This window comes from Maniola hyperantus, chromosome 14 (assembly GCF_902806685.2).
Source record: "Maniola hyperantus chromosome 14, iAphHyp1.2, whole genome shotgun sequence".
Lineage (NCBI taxonomy): Eukaryota > Metazoa > Arthropoda > Insecta > Lepidoptera > Nymphalidae > Maniola > Maniola hyperantus.
In genome coordinates, this window is record NC_048549.1 from 7,078,597 (window position 1) to 7,103,499 (window position 24,903).

Here is a 24,903-nt window from a genome sequence, read left to right on the forward strand (position 1 = left end):
TGTTAAAAAAATCTTACCCTAATTATTTTAACTTAATAAACACTACACTTGACAAGCAGTCCGGGTTTTTGAAAACTTTTTGAATTACTTGCTAACATATTTTGTTTCTTACAGTTCGCTCTTTTCGCCGTGCTGGCGATGGCATTCGCAGCGCCGAATCCCGAACCCAAGCCACAATATTTGACTTACCCTTCAGGTCTTGATTACTTCTACCCAGGCTCCGCCGGCGTTCCTTCGGTCGTCTCTGCATACTCCGCCCCTGCACTTACCGCATACGGATACTCCGCTTACCCTCAACCTATTTTTGTGCGCTAAAAATGTAAAGTTATCATAATATGAGAATGTTTGAAAATTTCCGACAACTTCTTTTTGTTTAATAAATCTTCTTTTTTCATGCAAGTTGTTGCTTTTATTGATTACCTACTTAATAACTAGATGATGCACACGACTTCGTTCGCGTGAATTTAGGGTTTCCAAAAATCCCGCGGCGGCAACTCTTTGACTTTCCGGGATATAAAGTAGCCTATGTCCAGGATGCAAGCTATCTCGGTACCAAATAGATGCTGACCATAATAACTTAGTCCACGTGGATTTAGGTTCCTTGAAAATCCATTGCGAACTACTTGATTTTCCGGAGCAAAGAATAGCCTAGGTATGACCGTATCTGAAGTGCAAGCCGTCTTTGTAGCAAATTTCGTCAAAATTGGTTAAACGGATGGGGCATGAAAAGCTAGCAGACAAACAGACACACTTTCGCATTTGTAAGATTAGTATGGAAGTATGAAATTTATTTTCCACATCGGCGGTGAAAGGAGTGTAATACCTACTTAAGTAAAATAATTGTTTCCACAAACCCTATAGCATAATAATAATTAAATTGTGAACTCCTAATGATATGGCACTAATATAGTTCTGATTTACAACTCTAGACCATTATAAAATTCTTCACAAAATTTGAAACTAACAACTTTATAAGTAGGTCAAAAGTTTGATAGACGTAATTTAGCTTCAAAGAGTTTCTTGCTTCTTACTTTTATAATGAGACGTAGGTATATACCTACCTACTATCTATACTAGTCTATACTACAGACCTTACACTAGGTCATCTAGTAGGTATAGATTCTAGGTTACCTAAATTGTCATCATTGTAAAGAAATTAATGTTTTAATAAGAACCAGTCATAAAAGTGTACATGTATTTAAAGGCTTAGTGCCTTCATAGTCAGAGTTCTAGAGTTCCGAGTTCTGCAATTGATCGTCAACAATTTGTCGTAGAATTATATGTTTTGGTTTGGTCAATTTAGCAAAAGTGAAACTACGCTCAGAACTCTAGAACTATGGATGTGGGATCGACACCTTAGTATCAAATTTTATCATACCCTATCAGTATTGTTTGATAAATAATAACTACTTTTACTTGTCCCTAGATCCTAGTCCTAGATATTAAACAGAACACTTCTGAATGTTTTTTGTAAAAATGTAGAGCTTAGCATACTTATTCGTTATACTTAATTATTAGTATTAATAAGCTTTTCTCACCAGGGATACGCAAGGATATAGTATGGCGAGACGTGATAGAACTACTTTCTACTTTAGGTAAATAGTAGTACCTACTTAGTTTAGCAATGCGAAGTGAGTTCGAACCCCAAGTGTTTCCACCTAAAAGCACGCACGTAGATATAGTCCGCGACAGGTCGAGATGGCAATCGGGGTATTAGGCGGGGGGACGCCCTGCACACCCGCATGTCACTCGCGCACGCCTGCGGGTTAGCGCTGGGGGTTCCGAGTTCTGCAATTGATCGTCAACAATTTGTCGTAGAATTATGTTTTGGTTTGGTCAATTTAGCAAAAGTGAAACTACGCTCAGAACTCTAGAACTATGGATGTGGGATCGACACCTTAGTATCAAATTTTATCATACCCTATCAGTATTGTTTGATAAATAATAACTACTTTTACTTGTGCCTAGATCCTAGTCCTAGATATTAAACAGAACACTTCTGAATGTTTTTTGTAAAAATGTAGAGCTTAGCATACTTATTCGTTATACTTAATTATTAGTATTAATAAGCTTTTCTCACCAGGGATACGCAAGGATATAGTATGGCGAGACGTGATAGAACTACTTTCTACTTTAGGTAAATAGTAGTACCTACTTAGTTTAGCAATGCGAAGTGAGTTCGAACCCCAAGTGTTTCCACCTAAAAGCACGCACGTAGATATAGTCCGCGACAGGTCGAGATGGCAATCGGGGTATTAGGCGGGGGGACGCCCTGCACACCCGCATGTCACTCGCGCACGCCTGCGGGTTAGCGCTGGGGCTGAGCGGGTGTGCGGAGCGCTCCCTCCCCGATTGCCATTTCGACCTGTCGCGTACTATAGGTAAATATCTGGTGGACAGACACCTTTCATGGATAAGTGATTTGACTAGGTACCTACTGTAATGGATGTTTTGCCTATTATCGGTTTAGCACCTACCAAATACACATATTATTTTGTGCACGGACACAAAATAGACTGCGTATCTACCTATTGTGCGTGTTTAGAAATTAAATTGATATTTTTTCCTATAGTCTAACCTTGATCATTGAATCATAAAAATAACTCATTAATCAATCATAAATCAAAATTGTATACCTTCTATACAGTAACACTGTTAAGAAAAACAAGAGAAATATCAACAAATAAATAAAATTAGTAGTAAGTAAATATGAGTTAGGTAAGTACCTACGAGACAAGAACGGTCTTCGAGCAGATGGGTCTGTTATTCAAATGGAAACTATTTTTCACACATAGGTAAACGAAAATACCGCGAATGGGGTGGGGTTACCAAAGAAATCAGCAGGCAGCGAAAATTGTGATTCATCGTTCATCATAATTGGGATGGGACACCTCTTCATACAACTGCAACTGTCTTGGAGGCTGAGGTCAATTACAGTTTTGTGAGATACTTGATGTTGTGGCAAGTAAGAATCACTTGCCACCAGGTCTGGTTGCAGCCAAGCGCTAGTCTATAAATAATAATTAAAAAAACTCAAACGGAAAGATGCGATTATCACGTTGCTACAATCTCAAATTATTGTGATTGCTGAATTAATAGTTTTCTTGCTACAACAAAAGGCTAAGTGGCCAGCACGAGCGAACTCCGAGAGAAACTCGTGGCGGCGCGGCGGCGGTAGGGTAAGATTTCCTTGCCAGCCGTGGTCAAAGCCATATCGGATATCAATAGGTCTTGGAAGATGGTAGACTCCTTCTGTGAGGAGGTTATATCACATGAGTCCGCGGAGCGCATGAGAGAGGATGATGCGGACTTTCACGCCATCCATCACAGGGGGGTCGAGCGGTGAATTTGGGCTGCCCATGATTGCCACTTACCTCCTTAGGATGGCTTCCGGGTGATAGACAAAGGGAAGTCTGTCGCTCAACAGGAAAATGGTCCGCTGTCCGAGTCGGTGCGCTTCAGACGGTGTGCAGGAACTTATTATTGGTCTACCTCAGTAGGCACTACTGGTTGATTTTGGGCCCGTAACCCAGCCACCAAGTGATGCGTGGAACACCGTGAGATTTCAGTATTTTTGGGTGCGATGTTACCCATGAGGATTTCGCCAAAAAAGGGTTTTATTATGTACTTGATGTTCTAGCTTCTAATTAAAATATCCACTGCTTTATTAGAATAGTTATTTTGTCAAAGGTATATTATTATTACTATCTAGTTTACCTTTCTTGGCTTGGCTTATGAGAAGGGTTGTTCGTATAACCGGATGACTTTATAATATCCGCACGTAGGTACGTAGTATGATCCGAGTTCAACGATCCCTGTCACAAGTTATTTATGTTACCCGCTTAATCAAACAGGAAAATATCTCGACTCTAGTATCATAAGGTCGGATGTGTACCTCCGACCAAACTCACTTTTTTACATAAAGGTAATGAGCATTTCGGGCTCTTTCTGCCAAGCTGACACCAGTATTTCTATCTCTTTTCGTTGCAAAGATAAATACATGCATAATGTCGTATCTGAACACATTCTAAAAATTTGGAGAACCATAATTATATTTTTTGACTTGCGTATGTATGCACCAAAGCAATGGAGAAAAATGATAGATGTATTTTGAGTTCGACCATTATGCTACGAAATAAGTTTATTTGTAATACTAGCTGGTACTGCAGTTACACACTTCTGCTTCTAAAATATGTAATAATTTTGTTAGGTAAAATCACAACAGATGTTATGCTTCGAATTTTTTGTATTAATATTTGGACTGTGAATCATTTAAGACTTTTGCCTTGTAATATAAATAATTTTGCACTAAAATTCATGGAAGTAAGTTGAAATAAAGCTTTTTGTTTGTGACTACATTAAAGTTGATGTGATTAATAGGTAAGAGATCCATCCTATTTCACCAAAATTTTGGACTAAACTGCGGGAAAAAAGTAAAGAGCCAGAATAAAGCTGAAGACATTTTGAAAATGTAGACTAGATAATCTTTTAGGACCACGAAAATCACACCATGGAAATCTAAACATATATTATAATAATACCCCACTAAGCAAAAAACCGTGCATTTATGGTGTTTTTTATGATTCATAGTTCAAATCATCAGTTCAAAAATTTATTGCCCTAGTTTTTAAGGTAGCCTTAAAAAATTAGAGTACCTAATCAATTTTTTTTTCTTTACCCGTCTTATAATCGACCGAATTTGATATTAATCGAGAGCAGAAATTATAAGGCACCTACAATATGTGATGATAGTGATTCTAACGAAACATACCTAATTATAGGAAGCTTTAGATTATGTTAATTTAAATATAAATGTAGTATAAATTAATTTATTAATTAAACAACTAATAAAAGTGAAAGTAAAAAAATAAAAAAACTTAACTACGAAACTAAAACACGAAAGAAACAGTTTAAAAAAGTATCTGTTAAAAAGAACAGTCGAAACCGAAGCAATGGAGTTTTCAAGAAAGCAGAAAGTATTTTTTTTATTACAAGAGTGGCAATGCCGGATTTGACTAACAGTAAATCCTTATACCTGCGTAGTTTCTGCACCTTAAAAACGATTCATGGTGCTACCAACAGTGTTGCTACTTTAATGTGGTCTGAAAACATCAGCTGCAGCGGAAGGAATAAAACAGTATCTTGTCTTATTTAATTAATCTACTAGAGAAGAAACAAAGTATTCTCGAAATTGTTGAAGAATTGACTTTGTGGTCTGATAATTGTGTCGGTCTTATGACCGACACAATTATCAGACCACAAAATCGGAGCATGATAATCGTTATGGCTTACTTATGATTATTATAAGGATTACCACACTAAAAGGTGATAAATCACAAGCTTTATGCTAAAATGCAACATGTACCTACGTGGAGTAAGATGTAATCCATGCACAAATAGAAAAAAAAGGGAACAGCTGAAAACAATGCAGATTACTAAACTAAGAGATTGGTCACAGTTTACAAGAACATCCGAAGGAACAAAACTTTTTGATAAGTTTGATTTGGCACTACAACATATTTTTAAAGACCACATCCCTTTACAAAGGTGATATATCAGGACCGTTTGTTATATCAAAAAAAAATAAGAACGGCGGGGATTTTCAGATTTCGGAATATATTACCTGGCTACAACTAACGCAATAATGTTGGGTGTTGTTATTTTATAAAAACTACTTTAAAGAAGACTTTTTTGTATTTCATTAGTATGTTATAGGTACATATAAACTTAAAATTCTTCCCCGCTTTCGCCCAATATACGACATAGGTAATGAGAAACCATTATCCACTGTAAAATATAACCAACTTTTGCAACCAACCAACTTAGGTACCTGCTGACCTCCATTCTTACTTTACGTACCTAATCATTATAAGGAAAATCAGGCTATATATAATTCCACAAAAAATGTTTGGCCCACTGTAGGTTTCTAATTACTTTGTAATTTTTTTTCCAATTTTTGGCCGTTGTTTTTAATTAATGGGCTTTATTTGTGAATTTGTAAATGTTATTTTCATTCATTCAGAAGTCACAAGGTTTACACGGATGCAATGGTCAGACTGTCGGGCGAATGCAATTATTATGTTTCAGATCTAACTAATCAGTTTCAGAAAAATCAGATAGGTACATTGTTGCTATCTCAAAAAACTCCTAAATGATTTTTGTGAGATAACTACTGTGATCTTTTGTCCGAATATTACTTATGTATAATCAGTTAAGACGTATTATGAAATATTAAGTAATAGATCCGACTTTTATTTCAAATTTGTAATAGTAAAAATTGCAGCCATAAAGTCGGTTTACAACTTATGCTCACAATTTTTTAGCACAGTTACGAATTTTACCAGCATAAAGTCGCATATCGTCCATTTTGAAGAAATTGTGAGTTTATATTTTATTTATTAATGATAAAGTATTTCTAGTAATGGTTAATGATAGGTACAGTTAAGTGTTAAATATTACAAAAACAACTGAAATTGTATCTCTAGTAGTTTAGAAATTATGACCCGATTTCCCTAGCATTTTTGTTTTGGCTCTCCTGAAAAGTAGCAAAAATCCACATCCGACCTTATGATACTAGAGTCGAGATATATCACCTGAAAATATATACCTTATATTATGTATTTAAATTATGTAGACTATTCTAAACAAAATGTTTTTTTTTTGGTGTAGAGAAGACTTACAAAAAACATAAGTGTCCTATACTAGAGCTTAGGTTTAAGTGTAACTGTAAGTAACAATTACAATTACTTCCAATGGTAACATTACATACAACATTGGTGATAAAAATAAATGATATGCTACCATATTCGACTCATGTTCGTACAAACATTTAAGTAAAACAAAGAGTACCTTATTTTAGATGTAGTGCTCGTACTCGGTACGTTTTTCTGTATTCTTAACCCTTAAATGTATTCGTGAATAATATTTACCTATGCTTCTATGGTGTGGGTCCATTGGATCCATGAATATAGAATTATTATTTAGAAAAGAGAGAAATGCAATGTCTTAGCTATCTCTTTAGCCATTGATATGAGGAAGGTGTCTATAAGTAAGGGCAGGTACCTGTAGCCATAGATAACACACTATATACTGTAGCTCTAGCATTGTCGATGTCTACTCGCATTTGAAGATTGAAGGTGGGTCCATGAGATCCACTACTATAATTATGGGTTAAAATTATGGAACATCGATTCCCAGCAGTTCTTTGTATAGCTGTCCGTTATGGTCCAAGGCCTCAAGGACACCTGACATGTATAAATTCTGATCAAATAATAAAAATTAAACAGTGCGATTGCGAAACCTCAGGGTGCTAGTAGCTTTTAACCTCAAAGCTTTGTGGATTTCATACAAAATGTTTGGCAAATTGGTGAGTAGCTCTTATTTTCTTTAGTATCTAATGGCTATTGAACAGAAACAGAGTGACATAAGTTAACCCCCAGCACGCTCCCCAACGATTTCCATACAAACGTCGTCGCTCGGTTCTTATTTTAATATTAACCAATCAAACTCAATGAAAATCTGTGGTTTTCCAGTTATCTGTTAAATTCGTAGTTTTACATTTACGCTAGCTCAAAGATTTACATATGAATCTTTGAACCAGCGTAACTTTTAAATCACACATTTTTACAGAAATCTGAGAAACTGTATACACAGATATTTGTTTCATATACATTTCATTGAGTTTATTTATTTACTTAGTATTCAAATGACAAGCAAACCACACGTTTGTATGAAAAGCACTAGGCAGCGCGCTGGACTTCATCTATTCTCATAGAAGATGGTGTAAACTACCACGCGATGTGACGTTGCTGAATGAATCTATTCCGTGTTTTTTCCGAAAGTCACAACAATAAAAGAAACAAGTACCTACGAGTCAGGCTCGCGCAACGAGGGTTCCGTACTACACTCTACAGTCGTATTTTTTTGTCATATTGCATAATAATTCAAAAACTATGATGCATAAAAATAAATAAAAATCTGTTTTAGGATGCACGGGTAAAGGCCTTTCATATGATATCCCACTTTATATAGTTATCTTACTTCGAAAATTGAAAACACTAATTTTTAGTTCATGACCACAATTTAATTCTTTTTGTGTGATGTAACCCCTAATGACCTATAAGATCTACCTACCTGCCAAATTTCATGATTCTAGGTCAACGGAAAGTACCCTGTGGGTTTCTTGACAGACCGACAGACAGACAGACAGACCGACAACAAAGTGATCCTATAAGGGTTCCGTTTTTCCTTTTAAGGTACGGAACCCTAAAAATGAACAAACTTAAATAGTGTACAGTAGCGTGTAGGTCATAGAGGCATAAATGCTCTGTTTACCTTAATTGAAATACCGCAAATGCTTTTTTTATTATGATCTGCCCTGTCAGTAAATGTGTACCTACCTACTTACTAATGCCTACGCTGGCTTTAAAGTCAAACCTAGTGCATGCCACTGAGTGTAAGCCAAGTATTGATAAGATGTTTTAATTTCTAGGTATTTCTCTTCGCCATCTTCGCCGTAGCTTTGGCCCGACCGCAGGTGTACCCTAGCTACGGGTACAGCGGGTACTCGAGCTCTTACCCGGGCTACAGTGGTTATTCCGGATACTCCAACCCATTATCTTACTCGGGATACGGAGGTTACTCGGGTTACCCTTATAGCTATGGTAACTACGGATACTATTGATTTCACCTACCCTTAGAAGATAAGACAAAATTAATTTTAGTTTCAATGTACAGTCGACCACAAAATTGCCATTTTTAACAACAACTTCCAGTAAAAAAAACACCTAGGTTTAGACTTTTGGCAAATAAAAACTAAGTATTCCTATTTTATAAAAATGTATGTAGTAGGTACTTATCTTGTAGGCGAAAAAAACTTTGTATACTAACTATTGTAACTATAATTTATGATGTGTGCAAACAACATTCAACCTAATGGATGGTGTCTGGTGAAGATGTGAAAGGAGGTAAACTGGTAAAGTAATTTTATGGTCAATGTTATATTTTATCTAAAATATTATTTTTAATATGTTTTCCTATAAACATTTTCGTTCACAAGTTATGTTTTCATGCTTTTTTTTGGTTTTGTATTGTATTTAAATAAATAAGTTACAAAAAATCTCGAGTTTTACTTTGTTAAACGTCGGTGTAACGTTTCGCTTAAACTTTTCGTTGGGAAACATTTACATGAACATAAGTAAGTATAGCAAGCTTTTTATTTTTACACAAAAAATATTTACCCCAATCAGAATAAAAAACCTTCTAAAAAAATATTAAGTACATTAAAATGCCTTTTAAAATTACCAATAGGTACCTAGATATAGTTTTATAAAACCGTAAATATTTAAAATGCACTGTTGTCTAATTCTTCTTTAAAACATATTCTAGTTAAAGTGGTCTGTGGAAGCCATAAAATTAAATGTTAACAGTTTTGTCCTTTCAAATGCTTCATAAAAGTAATAGTTCTTAGTAGTTATACAATAAAACGAAGCCCACTGCACTAGTTGAACTTGCTCTTTCTCGAATGTGGAGGCCCATTGAGTTAAATTGATATAGAGGTACCTTTAGACCGTAGAGATTAGCGATGCATATAGCCCTCATATATCAGGCTTAAAACCGATCAAGTGCAGATCCAGTGCACGAAGGCACTCCGTAGCCATGTTAGTTATGGCCAAAAACTTTTGCGGTCTTAAAAACCTCATAGTGGTTTTAGAATACCTGGTTCACAAGGTATCACTCGAGAGGGGGGTAAACCAAAATTTTCGACTCACAAAAGGTTTTCTTGCACAAAAATTTATTTTGAGGGACATCTGTTGCCTCTGATAATAATAATCGCCCCTGCATCGCTGGGGTGGGATTTTAAAAATCGGGGGTAGAATTTTCAAAACATGTATGCTGAAACATATATTTCTTCACTTTGGTTACAAAGTGAAGAAAAGCCAAATATTATATTTTTTTCATTGATATTTCAATGAAAAAAAGTTATTACTTGAAAAATTAAGGACTTCCATACAAACTTCCGACCCCCATTCAACACACTTAGGGGTGGAACTTTGAAAAATCCTTTCTTAGAATATTATATATAGAGACAATAAAGAAATTATCATTATCTTGAATTTCATATGTACAGATAATAAAGTTAAAGTAGGTACTTAAAATAATATGATTAGTTTGTAATATTACAAATTCTGTTGCCTCTACTAATTACTATTGTGAGAACTCTCTGGAAGGTACCACCTAACTTGAAGTAAACAGGAAGCTCTAATATCTACAATGCTTATAATAATATATAACATTCAAGTTGCTTTGTATAATTTCTGCGCTGAGAGAACTTAAACACTGCAGACAAAGTTGCGTGGCTGTTACCGCAGCATTGTAGGTTAATAGTATGCAGATACGGCTATATCAGGATATAATAATGCAGTATTCTGATATCGTCGATGATCGATTTATGATGTTGGTATTATGCATGGGCCTGAAAATTATATAATGCTTTTCAAAATTCTGTGACAAGTTAGCGTTTGACTGCGATCTCACGGTGGTACGTGACGATGCAGTCACGCGGTGCACGCGGCGGTGCAGCATGTGATGCAAATGAAAGCGGGCTACTTTGAAAGAGTATTTAAAGTAACCTCTACGGAATAGATTTTGGGAAATGGATCAAGTCAAAGGCCAAACAGCAGCCAAAAAGCTTGGTATCTTGAACAAGGTGAAGCAGCACTTTACCAGGCTCTCAGAGTCTGGCATGGAGTACTGTTGCCAACTCTGGGATGGATCTGTCAAGTATCAACTCGATGTATTAGACTCGATAGATTGCCGCGCCATAAAAATTATTGGTGATCAATAACTAAGGCGAAATTGGTCAGTCTACGACTGACTGTCACTATGTCGCCTGCTATTTCATCGTCTTCTAGTTCTATGGGATATATTTTAGAGTGTGCTCAGGTACTCTACAATCTCGTTCCTCCGTCACCGTTCTACCACAGAACAGCGAAATACCGCGAGCGTTGGCATCCTTATGTGGTTGACAATTGACATCCAATCTACTTGCATGAAACGTTTTTGTACAACGTTTCTAATACGGACCACTAATGTTAAGAATGCCCTTCTGGCGTTCTTATTCCTTGCCACGTATGACTTAAGTACCTTCAAGGCAAGAGTGAATAGGCATTTGCTAGGCGAGCGCGCTTCCGCGCCTCATCATTGCCATCAAGCACAAGTCTATTCTATAATAAAAAAATAAAAAACTAGCCAAGTGCGAGTTAGACTTGACATTTTGTATGATAAATCAAAACCTATTATGCATAGAAATAAATAAAAATCTGTATTAGAATGTACAGGTAAAGCCCTTTTATATGATACCCCAATTATAAGTATAGTTATCTTATTTTAAAAATTGGAAATACTGATTATTTGTTTATGAACACATTAATTTTTTTGGTGATGTAACCATAAATCCACGGTTATCGGATTTTTTCCGTCAAATTTCATGATTCTAGGTCAACGGAAAGTTACCATATAGGTTTTCTTGACAGGCACGACGGAGAGACGGACAGACAGACATACAACGAAGTGATCCTATAACGGTTTCTTTTTACTTTTGAGGAACTCTAAAAAGAAGTTTATAATTAAATCAATATTTATGCGATTGTAAATTTTAATCAATGTGTCGTTACTCTTGTTAGCTTATTTGTTAGTGACCTCGAGGGTCAAAGATCCAATGATGTCAAGTTCAAGCTTTCACCCTCTATAGCCCGAGAGTGCGTAGGAAACTGAAATATTTTGTAAAGTTAGTGGTTTAAATATAATAAGTGGTAGGGTAGTATACCCAAGTCTTGAGCTGGTTACATTTTGTGTGGTAAACCACGCCTACGACTGCTGCGGTGAGTTTGCAAGTTTGATAATAGCAAGTTTGAAAATTAATAAAAGCTAGTACATAGAAAAGGTAGGTAGAATATAATATATCTAGGTACCTTCCTATTATTTAAAGATAAAGATAGTAAAAATATTTGGGAACTCCACCTAAAATTTAAAAAGGTTTGTAATAGGGTTCCGTTGGCACCTTTCGGGTACAGAAGCCCTAAAAAGCAAATTAAGACTACGTGTGTAATCTGAATTTGTTTTTCAATATCATCAATAATGAAAGTCAATATGTTTACTTATGTAAAGAAATATATGGATATTGACTTAACAAGTATTGTTATGAATATGTTGGTATGCTAATAATAATTATTAGATACAGGAGCTGGTTTATATTACCATGCAGTAATTAGAACTATAAATAAGACTAGGTACCTACCTAAGTGAAGTTGATTATGGTTTATGATCCATAGAATGCAAATGTAGGTAAACAAAAAACCAATGATTTCGGTTTTTTATCGATATCAACATTAAATCAAGTTTTAGTTTTTAGGGTTCCGTAGTAAACAAGGAACCGTTATAGTTTCGCCATGTCCGTCTGTCTGTCCGTCCTCGGTTAATCTCAGAGACTATTAGTGCTAGAAATCTGTAATTTGGCATGGGTATAAATATTAATCACGCCAACAAAGTGGTGAAATAAAATTGTGATAAATATTTTTTTTAGGGTAGCTCCCCTACATGTAAAGTGGGGATGAATTTTTTTTTCTTGTCTACCCCATAGTATCCCCCATACCCCATACCCCATAGTAGGGGTATCGTTGAATAGGTCTTTTAAAAATACTGTGGGTGTGGGAACATCATTTCTCGATTTCTAGAACCTTTTGTAAAATATGATGTTTTAAACTTGTACTGAAAATCTGTCACACGCATTCTATTGCTGTACAGTGCATTAGTTTTCTACAAAGAAACGCAAGTTTTGCATGTCTCCGCAGAACTTGCGTGTCATTTTTTGGTTAAATAATTGTAATCACTTCAGAAACACTGAAACCTAAAGAATTCTGTACAGTGCAGCCAGTAACATGCAGGTCATAAAGGCATAAATGCATTGCTTACCCCAGTTGTAATAGCTCAATGTAAATTTTCATTATGACCTGCCACTTGCCAGTGGCTTCAAACCCTGTGCACGCCACTGAGTGCACCTAAATAACACAATGTAATCTGGAAGAGTAGGTCGGTACGCAATAAAACTTGCAGAAATGAGATTGCCAAAGTTATTTCTCGTTGAAAAAACTGGCAGAAATTGATTTGCTGCGATTGTTTAAACAGTGCAAGTTACTTGTCAAAACTAACTTATGCAAGTAAGTATTAGATATTGCTTGTGCACACTTAAATTGGCATCATACCTGTGATACCTACCATATGAAGAGGTGATTTACTTAATACGGATGTCAATTACTCACATAATAATAGGTAAGTACAAGTACATAGAATACATTACTACTTTGAAGATCAAGGACGGTTTTTATTAAAAGGAGTAACAAGACAAGTGATCGAGGCGTGGTCGGAGGTATTGTATATAAATCAGAGCATTTGCTCGATAGATATCACTTGTGAAAACTCTTCCAAGCGAAACTATTACAATGTTCTTCAGACTGGTAAGCAATAACTTATTTAAAACATTAGTAAAATAAAATAAAAACCTCAATATTTGTTAAATCTCTATATATAAAAATGAATCGCTGAATGTGTTGCTAAGCGCAAATCTCGGAGAACAGCGGAACCGATTTCGCTAATTCTTTTTTTAATATTCCTTGAAGTACAAGGATAGTTCTTACGGAGAGAAAAATTTAAAAAGTTGCTGGAAAAAGTCTAAAAACAACACTTTTCTATATTCCCAAACAAAAGATTCGTAATAATACTAAAAAGTCAATTTGAACTTTAATAATACCATACCATAAAGTTTAAGTCTTAGTGGAGGGGTTCCGGGAAGGCAAAACAATTGAGTGACGTGTTAGGCGGTACGAAGTTCGCCGGGCCAGCTAGTTTAAAATATAAATATTTATTTACGATAGAGTTACAGCTACAGCGTAATCAGGTTAAACTATCTATTAAGACCACTGAAATAACTTAAAACGTCAAAAATTACTTTTCGAATATCAATAAACGAAGTATTTTAAGCAAACGTTTCAACTTTTTTCGATCTGTCCTCCAATTAAAACTTAGCTAATTACGAGTAAGTATACCCACAACACAAACAGAACCACCGACTCCACCTCACTAAAGTTGGTCTGTCGGAAAATTATTATCGGTTTCAGATAAAAAACGGTTGTCTGCGTCAGTTATAAGGCGATACGAGGCATTTTTAAATTAGCTTTTTTTTGAGCTTATCACTAAGGGAGTCAAGAGGTCTAGAACTAGTTTAATAATGTAGAAAAGCTCGTAGGGATTCCCTAGATATTTTTTTGATTAAACGAAACTCAAGCACTGAATCCACAACCTAATAACCCTGTAACAATGGAAAATTCTTCACAGGTATCTCAACTCAGAGAGAAATTCAATTACAAATATTTGAATTATATCTACGAGTTAACCTATGTAATCATTTACAGTTGGAATTACATGTATTATGAGCGGTCTTTAACCTTTTCTGGGGCGAAGGTTAGATTCGTACTATAACTACGAAAACATGACTTCTTATATATAAAGGCAAGCAAATTGTATACAATTTGCTTGCCTTCTTAAGGGTTCCACACTTAGGTATGTTGGAAAAATAGGATTGATAGTTCTAGGATTGATTTGTTGTTCGTCCGCCTATTTGCCTATTTGTTGATATGGCAAGGCCATTTTATTGGAAATGGCTAACCTAATATTTGTATCGAATGCTTAAGCCTCATCATACAGCCTCAGAATAGCTCAATGGTCAAGAATGGGATGAAATCCGAATGTTCTTAATTTCAAACATACCACAGCTGTACGTCGTCTGTATTCCTAGTACAAGATTTGCTTAGCTGGAACGGAAATCAGAGTCGGGAGAGTACATGTCTAAATAATAATACCTATTTTAAAAGACTTTTAACACCGGTAGTTCCAACCTCTGTTGCTTAATAATTAAAGTCATTAAATGTGATGATAAAATACAATAAACTTCGTTCACTTTACAGTATTCTGTAAAACACATAATCCTGTTATTCAATGTACAGGCACGAGACCACCTCTCTTTGTTTATTAAGCTTCGTTTACGCCGGAGCAACATATTGTGGCTTTGCATTATCTTCTTCTTATTTATATATTAAAAATTATTACCTTCCTAATGATCTAACTTTATTAACGAAACTAATATTAGAATTGAATTAATACTAATAATATTTAAAAAATTCATTGCTGCATGTCTGGTCACCTTTAACTCGATGGAATACGTTGTTGAACTCTCGCTAATAGGTTAACGAAGTTTTCTCTATTTTAGCGCTCTAGTACGCTATACGACAGGACCTGTGACAGAGCCGCAGAACAACCACAATAATTTAAAATGTAGAATGAATCATCGACGGAATGTCGCTGTAATATTCCAATTCTATAGCACGATGTTTTCTCGGTATAAAATATCGTGCCGCATGCTGCAAAATTAATGTTTCCATTTGTAGTATGTCGCATTATCTTATTCTGGCGTAAAACAGGCTTTATACTTACAGACATAGCGTATCGTTTTAATTTATGGGGTTAATGAAACATTAGCTAATTTAGGCTTTCTGCAAATATAGATATCATAATATAATTTTAGCTTAAAATTCTAAATTATTTAGTTCTTATATTACAAGTACAAAACCCTTAAAAGAATTGATTAGATTCTTAATTAAAATCAGATTTTTGCGACTTCGTCGTCGTAGATTTTAATTTTTTTTAAATCCCGCAGGAACCCTTTGTTTGCGGGTTGGTATAAAAAGTAGCTTATTTATCAGGATGCAAGTAATCTACAGAGATAATTTGCATCCTTGTGCCTTTCGTCAAGATTGGTTAGCGGTTAGATATAACCGAGAAGAAATAAGTCCTTGGCATTTATTAATTATTTGTTTTTGCGGGATAAAAAATGTCCATTTCCATTACCAGGATGCATCTTCATTCAGGTGGATTTAGCTTTTAAAAAACCCGTGGGAACTTTTTGATTCTTCGCGGCAAAAAGTAGACTCCCTGGGATGCAAGCTATTTCTGTACTTTTCGTCAAAAAACTATTACTAAACAGTCGCACTGAAAAGCTAGCAGATAGGTGGGTCTACCACGTTCGCATTTATAATATGAGTGGGAATTGAATTTCATTTCTGTTTGAAACAAAATTTACTACAAAGTACCTACTTAAAATACTAGACTTTAGTTATTTTATGTGATTGGCAGAATTTTAAGTTTTTATTTTTTATTTCAGTTTGCTTTCCTCGCCATTGTGGCCGTGGCTTTCGCCATCCCCAAACCTGAGCCCCAAGTGTGGGCCTACGCTGCCGGAGCTCTCCCAGCCTATCCTTACGCCGCCGGAGCCTACGCGCCTTACGCCGCCGCTGCGTTGCCGTACGCCTACAATGGATATTACATTCGTTAACACCACCCTATAAAACTGCAACTCTAGCTTGTTAAATGACACAATCATTAATGTAATATCTTTATCCTGAAATTTATTTTAAAGATTATTCTAAAATGTTGTCATTTACAAGGAAGATGTGGCTTTAAATACTCAGACCTTTGCTATAAATTGGTATCGATATGCTTTACGTGTAAATAAATATTTTCGCATACTTTTTTGTTTCATTCATATTGGGTGAAAATCTGTCTGTCGTTGGGTGGGACACGAGGAGCACTTTGATCTGTTTTTGGACGGATATGCTTTGTGTTAATATAAATTTCTAGTTTATCTTGAAAAAGCCTTGACCTGGCAATGAAATGAGTGATGTAACACTGATTTAATTACCACACCGTTTTAACATTAAAATACATTATACACCTTGTATTTTAATCACCATTATGATCAACCCATCGCTGGCTCACTGGTTTTCTCCCAGAATAATAAGGGTTTCGGCTATAGTCTGCCATGCTGGCCAAGTGTGGATTGCTAGACTTCACACACCTTAATATTACGGAAAACTCTTAGGCATGCAGGTTTCGTTACAATTTTTTTTCTTCACCGTTAAAACAAGGGCTATTTAATTACTTAAAACGCACATAACTCCGAAAAGTTAGGTGCGTATCCGCGATTGAACCCCCCACCTACTGAATAGAAGGCGAGTGTCCTAACCTCTAGACTATATCGGCTCAAGGACAGTAAAATAACAATAGTTAGAGAATAAACTTAATCAAATTTATTTTATCAATTAAATAACCACTAAATAACTAACCCTTAAACAACCAAAAATAAGTACATTATTTATTATTAAGTATCAGTGGTCCTGGTCCAGCTTTATATGAAAACGTCATTATACTCGTAAATCTCGTTCGCATATCTTAGTTTACTTGCGATAAAACCAGTCAGCAGAATAAGCGTAAGGAAGGCTATAACTACTATAAGGTAGAGTTAATGCTGAATTAACTACGGGTATATTGTAATCCTGGTAAGATGAACTGTAGCTGTATCTATAGTCCGAAAATATTGGGCCAACTGAATATGAGGCCAGTGGACTATATGGAGATATTGAACTATATGAGGATATTGGACTGTATGAGGATATTGGACTATATGAGGATATTGGACTATATGAGGATATTGGACTGTATGTCGATATTGGGGATAAGGGCGGTAAAGGGGCGACTGGAGCGACAAGTGGAGCAGCAGCTGGTGCTACCAAGGCAGCAGAAGTTAACGGCGATGGCACTAGCCCACTGTATAGGACAGCAGGTTCTGCTTTTACAGTTAATGATAGCGCCAAGATGGATATCTGTCAAAGAAAATATAAATTTAATAATTACACTAAAATTTTGATCATTACTAAATACTACACCTATAGAAAAGTTTATCTACTTACCTAAAAAGGTTCTCTAATAATGTAAGAACTATGTAAGAATAAGACTCATACTTGTCCACGAAGGATATTCATGAAACACCTCATTAGAATAATTTCAATAATTTAGCTTTGCTTGACTCTGGTGGAAAAGAAAAAGCTATCACACAAAAGTATTTTATTGGTGGTCAAAGTTGAACGCTAACCGTAACGTAACTTTACCACCAGTCATGCAACTGGGCCTAAGTAAGTAAGCGTTAAAATAGACACAAAATATAACTTCAATAATGTAACATAACAATGCGTTAACGAAGTTACCATATAATAATGGTCAATTTCTTCGTTGGTACCAATTTTAAAAAATTACTCGGCGATATACGGACAGCTACAACAGTATTAACCGCATTCAACTAATCGATATGTCCACGCAATGGCCTCTCTAAATATATTTTTCATCCGAAACCATTTTAAAAACTTTTACCGTATGGGTAGATAATTCGAAATCACAAAATAAATAAACAATCTGATAAACAGAAGTAAATACTTACCAATAATATTAACTTCATATTTGGTAAGATGTCCACTTGTTTTCCACTACTGACTTGACGAACAACTGAATATGACACAAATATGGTAGCCTTTTTATTTAGAACACTCTAAATAGAAACAAAGTGACCGAAAGATTCGTGTACGTGTAAAAGTATTGCCACTTCGAAAATAATTGCCAAGGTTCTTTTGAATGGTTTTCATAGAAACAAAAGAATAAATTATTTCAGCTAAAGTTAAAAATGTCTCGATACTTACATTTTTTAATGTGATGTTACATCTTGTATACAATGCACTCGAAAATATACAAAGGCTAACGAATATTTAAATATCTAAACATAGTAGATAACGTCCCGGAACTACATCAATGGAATAATCGGTTTGCATTTATAGATAACTAACTAAATAACTATAGCTACATAGACTTGCGCTTGGCTGCAATCACACCAAATAATGGGTGATAATGCAGCCTAAGGTGAAGCATACTTACTTAAAAGGTGTCTACTCAATCTTCTTTTGAAGAAAAGTACCAGTATTTTAGCTGAGGGGAAAAACGAAAGCTGGAAGAGATTTCTTTATTATTATATTTAAAAGGTCGAACATAGATATTCCTGCGCTCATTGAGCTTGCAGGGGTTAGTCAGGATGATAGCAAGAGACCTTGATGGATTGACGCTGGTTTCCAGGGTACGGGGGGGGCTTTAATGTGGGACGCAACGGGCGTTGAACCATTAGTCCTGTGTCATATCAGGGAGATAGTATTAAGACTGGGAGCCGCAGCAAAAATGAAGCGGCCCAAATGCCTCTTTTTGGAGAGTTGAGGGTTAACATTTTTGCTCCGTTTGCTGTGGAGACGGGGTGGGCCTTATTCTTAGTGGTAACAAAAATTTACGAGACATTTCACCGCGGTTAACTCAGAAGGGCTGGCTCATTTTTGCGCCAAGGGTCAGCCTAGGTGTCAAGAGAAGAAATGCGGCCAGTATTCGACCTCTCGAATAGAATGTGGAAGTCTTAACCACAAAGCTATCGCGGCTTTTTATTCGCCTACGGTACCATAAAGTATTGTTTAAGGGGAGGAAAAAAATTCCGCGTGATTTTTTTACCCTAGATATGTCCCCAGACTAATACGTTTTAATTGCAAAGAAAATTGTATTCGATTATGGAGATAGAGCAAATATTTATTAAATGTAATTGGTTAAAGCACGTTGTAAGTAATTAAGATCATAAATATTGATACAGGTAGACCATAAATGTAATTATGAATTCTTGACGTTCCTTACAGTTTTTAATACATTGTTGTATTAATGTATGGTAATTGTCATTTACCTCCGAAGGCTGTCTGATAACGGTAACAAATCTGTGTTACTTACCTACCTACTCATATAAATTACTATGCTTGACTATATTATCTATGAAAAAGTATGGTAGACACTATATAACTACTTACATTTTTCTTGAAAGCAAGAGACCCCGGCTAACTATAAAGAATTCGTTGTGGTACGTTTTATTCTAATAGATTATCAGCTAAGCAGTAGTTGTTTATATGTACAGCACCCGGTGCGGGCGAGTGCGGGCGCCGTGCGGGTGTGCGGGGCCTCCTCCCGCCTCATACCCCGATTGCCATCTCGACCTGTCGCGTAGTATACCTACTCGTCGTTGCAAAAATGTTAAGTAAATAATTTTCTGAGTAAACAGTAAAAAAAAACAACAATATTTTAGTAGTCAATTCGTTTTATTGACGCACTAAAAATAATAAATAGGTACATCAGATCCTTTTAACACATCACTTTCATAACAGATAATATCAAGATTTCGTTATAGCTACTCAAAGGTAGTAAGAGTACGGGGAAGCGTAAGTGTAGGCGGAGTAAGCGACGGGGGAGTACGCGCTGTACGCAGAGTACGCGACGGGCGCGGTGTACGCCGCAGCGACAGGGGCGGGGTACGCGCTGTACGCCGCAGTCAGGGGCGCGGTGTACACCAGGGGCTTTGCCACGGCGAAAGCCAAGAGAGCGAAGAAAATCACCTGTAAATAAAAAACAGAATAATGCACAAAATCAACTTAATTTAAAATTTATATTTTTTGGATGCTAAAATCAAGCTACAAACAATGAATGACCATTGCTTTTGTAAAAAAATTAGGAATCTTTGAAATACAATTGAATTTTAAATTTTAAAATTATTTTTTTTGATGCTGTTAAAATCTAAGCTTATGTAAGTACTAGCTTGTGCCCGCGACTTCATCCACGTGGACTACACAAATTTCAAACCCCTATTTTACCACCTTATGGGCTGAATTTTAAAAATCCTTTCTTAGCAGATGTCTGTGTTGTAATAGCTATCTGCATGCCAAATTTAAGCCCGATGCGTCCGGTAGTTTGAGCTGTGCGTTGATAGATCAGTCAGTCAGTCAATCAGTCAGTCAGAAATAACATAAATTAAAGTTCATTAAAAGTGAAAAAAGTAAAATATTTATGATAAATCACTGAAATCCAATCCTGGGTTAACCTATCAAAACCAAAAGAACATTCGGTTTCTAAAATTATTAATGAAATTATTTTTTGTCACAATTTGAAAATATAAATTCACTTTATTTAAACTGAGTTGCATTAGGGCTTATTACTAAGACTATTAATTGTAGATATAAAGATATAAAGGTTATGAAACTCTAATACTTACGAACTTGAACATTTTGGTAGATTGTTTTGATTGTCCGTTGAACACTGACAGTGGTGATGAATCCAGACAATATATAAGGGTCAGTGGTGACCCCCGTGTTGGCATCGTTTCGGTGCTTACGTACGAGTACATGCCACAAGGACGCGCGATCCTTGCGCGTGCTACGAATACACTTACATTGCATACAGTATACAGAGTGATAGGAAATCTATTATATTTTTAAAATTTGAGAATGTATGGGACTATATAGTGAGTGCATACGTTATAAAAGAAACCCACTGTTAAAATTTCAATTTACACTATAAACACTTCCTGAATCTTGATAACTTAGGCGGGCAGTAACCCTGCAGCATCAAGATTGAAGAGTTGGATCCAGAAATATTCATGGGACCACCACGAAAACATCCCCTGTTGATTAAAAAAATTTGCATATCGGTCCCGAAACCTCCAAAAAATCGGTGAACATACATTTAAAAAAACGCGCCGAATTGAGAACCACCTCCTTTTTGGAAGTCGGTTCAAAATACTAATTATTTAGCCAATTAGGCTAGATCGTAGTTCAATTGAGTAGCTCACTGTCACTCAGTAATATTATGTTGAAAAAAAATCTAACATTAAATCATTATATTAAGCCACCCCCTAATTAACCAAAGTCCAAATTCTAACCAATTTTCATGAATAAAACTTGTAAAAGTTACATAACAAACATACAAACTTTTGCCTCATAATAATGTAACCCCTTTAAGGGTGGAGTTTCCCTATATACGGCTTGTTCACAAAACGCCATATTTTGCGCTTTTTTTGTCAAGTACATAATATGGGACTATATAGTAATATGTACATAATATGGGACTAAATAGAGTGCATACGTTAAAAAAGAAACCCACTGTCAAAATTTCAATTTTCTAATCTCAGCTGTTTAGGCTATGCGTTGATAGAGCAGTCGATTAGTCTGTCAGGACAAGTTTATTTAAATGTATAAGTTAATAAATATTACCTACTTATTCCATTTATTTATATCCTCCTGTATAAAGGATACAATCGAATGTAAGAATCTTATGTTGTGTGTAGAACATTCGATGTAGACGTTCTTGTCGCATTCAAATTGTGTACAACGTACCTACATCCTTAATCAGTATACAATAAGGACACATAAAATAACCTTGAACTTGAATATTATTGTCTCAAACTGTAACTCCTTATACGTAACAGAATATAATGTAATAGATACAGAACGTCATGTCTTATAGCTAGTTTATTTACATGTCATTTTAAATAGAAAATGTCTAGGAGAATTAACATGTGATAGAACATAGAAAACTAGAACATAAAAATTACAAATCGAAAATATCATCTAAACCACCGCAACGAGGCAGCGTTACCTCGTTGAATGGCCAGGCCATGGCTAATATGCTGACCGAGGTAACTGCCAGCCCTCCGGTCCCCCGTGGATTCCGCGAGACGGGATGAAAGGTCCTTAAAAAAGGATCTAGCATCCTCGCCCCACGAACCCATGGTCTCCACCCCAAAAGGCACAAATATGAAACTATTTTCTATATTCTCATATTTGCGCCTCTTGGCCCTTTCCACCTGAGTAGCCGCCGCTCCGGCCGCCACGGAGGTCGCCTGTACGTGTGACAGCGCCAGTGTATCCACACACGTGGCATCCCACACAAGCGACCTACCTTGCTTCCACGGGACGAGAGTCATACCGTCTGGTCTCTTGCCATCGCTACGTGCCAAACCATTTGGTTCCAATACTGCAGGCACATTAGCCGTGACAAGAGACCTACGTATGACTCCGTTCAAGGAAGCATGACGGGAAAAACGACCGGCACTTTTGGCACAAGCAAGACCGTGGTGACCATATGCGTCCACCGCCTCGCCACAATGACAAAGATGTGGCTGTTGAATCCTAGCGCCAAGCCGAAGACCAACCGCGATAGTAAGTGTAAGGTGGTCTAAAAGAGTGCCTATATGTTTCGAAGGGAGAGCTTGAAGCCAATAGCTCGATTCTCTCGTAGATACTGCGAGGAGACGCGCGCGATCTCTTGCAGAAGTTGATGAATTTATCAACTCCTGCAAAACGTCTGCACAAAGCGCGTCATCCCATCCCCTTTGAGAAAACAAAGATACCGGCTCATTACTAGGACATGCTAAATTGAAAGCATCTCTAGCCTCTGCCAAATACGAAAGCTCTATAGAACCCAAAGATGGATTAATAATATTGCCAAAGAGCTTTAACGTACTATACGCAGAAGATAGTGTGATGGTACGGTGATCGTCTCTGCTTCTTTCAATGATCGGCTATATAGAGAGGAAATTTAACAAAATAGCTAGGCTGAACTTAGGACACTGTTGGCATTTGGAATAACATGTTCTCTCACGTGTGGCAAATTTAATCTGCCAGGCACATTGCGTTGGGCGGACACATGGACATCTTGACCTTCTACCAGGTTTTCGCGAGTTTGCTCATGAAGCTTATTCCAATTAATTCTACTATTTTGAGTCATTTGACTTCTCAAAATGTCCCTTTGGGAGAGAGATCAGCTAGTTTTAGAACGACCTGGTAGTGAGGAAAATCAGTTGGCATGTGTATTTAGCCAGATTGGGCCATCACTTTAAACCGACTGACGAGTCTTAAGGCAGGGGGAGTCCCTACGCTAGAAACTAGCCTTTATCCATTGTTATCGAGGCCTCGGCTGACTACCCTTTTCGCTACGAAGCGTTCAATTGCCTTGTATGGGAGCAAGGTTATTTTTATGAGCTCGGAAGCTAGCCTCAGCACCATGGCATTTGTATATATGTATATATTTGTTCAGTTATGTAATAGGTTGGCCAACCTATCGTTCGGGTAGTCCAGCCGGATAAGACATGACATGTATGAGTGTGCCCGATTCGTCACTGCCGGATGCCGCCAGAATCAACCGTGTGCCTTTAGTCTGGGGAAAACCAGACTTTTATACGTCGGACGTATCAAATTAATTACTTCCAAAATAATGCCTCGTGTGTCACACAGTTCGCCAGCCACATTTGCCCCGAAGTTCGGTGCAAAAGAAAAGACACAAGAAAAAAAAAAGGTCTGTACCTGCTCTATTGTTTACCCATTGTCCCGTTACCCGAAGATGCTCGTTCCCCTTCACAGCATACTGTTTATACGTCGTGATATCCTAAATGTTAAAACGTCTGCCATCTACTCGAAGTTCGATGGCTCGAACTCGACAAATACCTTTAGCCTTTCGTAGTTGTATGTATTCAACTTAATTAAATATCACTTGGTTCACCGTAGAGAGAAAACATCGTGAGGTAGACCGCAACCTGAGAGTTCTCTATGGAGCCCGCGCTCAGTAGTGAGCCGGCGAGGGTTGCTCATGATGATGGTGATGGTATCGTGGTAGCTGATAGTTCAAAACACACCACATTATCCAAAATATTTGTGTGATTTTTGCCCAACAAGTCAATGTGTATTTTTGACAAGAGGCGTTCCATCTGACTGCGTTAGTCTGCCAACTTTATTCTATTTCTTATTTATTGCTAGGTAAGAGCTATTATTGTGAATTCGGTGTACTGCTGAAAAAAAAACTAGCCTGAACTTTACTTAATAGTAAGAGTCGTGATATAGGTAATATGAGAGATTTAATATTGGAGTCCGACACATGGAACCATGTATCTACGGCATTTTTGAATACACACAGTTTTGATCGTTTAGCCTCTAAAATGAATTTGAGCTCCATTATTAAATGTCTATAGAAGGTTTCTAGACGTGATAAATAAAAGATGATATTTATACTCAAATGCTTTTATTTCTGGTAAATAAGTTGTTTTATTTACTCTCACAGTTGAGT

The 24,903-nt window shown here is 36.5% G+C and overlaps 2 protein-coding genes and 1 long non-coding RNA gene across 3 annotated transcripts in view; 2 read left to right on the forward strand and 1 right to left on the reverse strand.

Annotated features, from left to right (window-relative positions):
* LOC117988228 (ommochrome-binding protein-like) overlaps positions 1–24,903 on the reverse strand; it is a 259,232-nt gene that overhangs the window by 170,936 nt on the left and 63,393 nt on the right. The gene's annotated exons all lie outside the window — the stretch shown is intronic.
* Positions 1–24,903, forward strand: part of LOC117988215 (DIS3-like exonuclease 2) — a 95,973-nt gene that overhangs the window by 64,734 nt on the left and 6,336 nt on the right. The window lies entirely within an intron of this gene.
* Positions 13,410–16,637, forward strand: LOC117988327 (uncharacterized). The gene is made up of 2 exons (XR_004674437.2): positions 13,410–13,514; positions 16,274–16,637. It is a non-coding gene; the product is annotated as an uncharacterized lncRNA (long non-coding RNA).